Below are 323 nucleotides of genomic sequence, written 5' to 3'. Positions count from 1 at the left end.
GTCCCGTCTCCCATACTCTCTTACATTCCTTCAGAAACTTCTCTCTCTCTCTCTCTCTCTCTCTCTCTCTCTCTCCCCTCCCCTCTCTGTATCCTTCTTGCCTCTCCCCTGAACTCCCTCCCACTCTCTCCTTCAATCTTAACATTTGCCACTCTGTCTCACCCCCTTCCAGCTTTGATATATATTTTATTGTTTTTTCAAAGCCTTTTGGACCGTTCAATAAAATTTTTTATTTTTCTTAGCATTATTAGTTATGTTAGATAAATATTACTTATATATATACTTATATATATCTGTATTTGTCCACTATTTCTTTGGGATTT

This window comes from Aulonocara sp. 'chitande type north' Nkhata Bay, linkage group LG12 (assembly GCF_057382095.1).
Source record: "Aulonocara sp. 'chitande type north' Nkhata Bay isolate Kocher_YH1m ecotype deep benthic linkage group LG12, A_spYH_male_GT1.1, whole genome shotgun sequence".
Taxonomy (NCBI): domain Eukaryota; kingdom Metazoa; phylum Chordata; class Actinopteri; order Cichliformes; family Cichlidae; genus Aulonocara; species Aulonocara sp. 'chitande type north' Nkhata Bay.
This window is presented reverse-complemented; position numbering follows the sequence as displayed.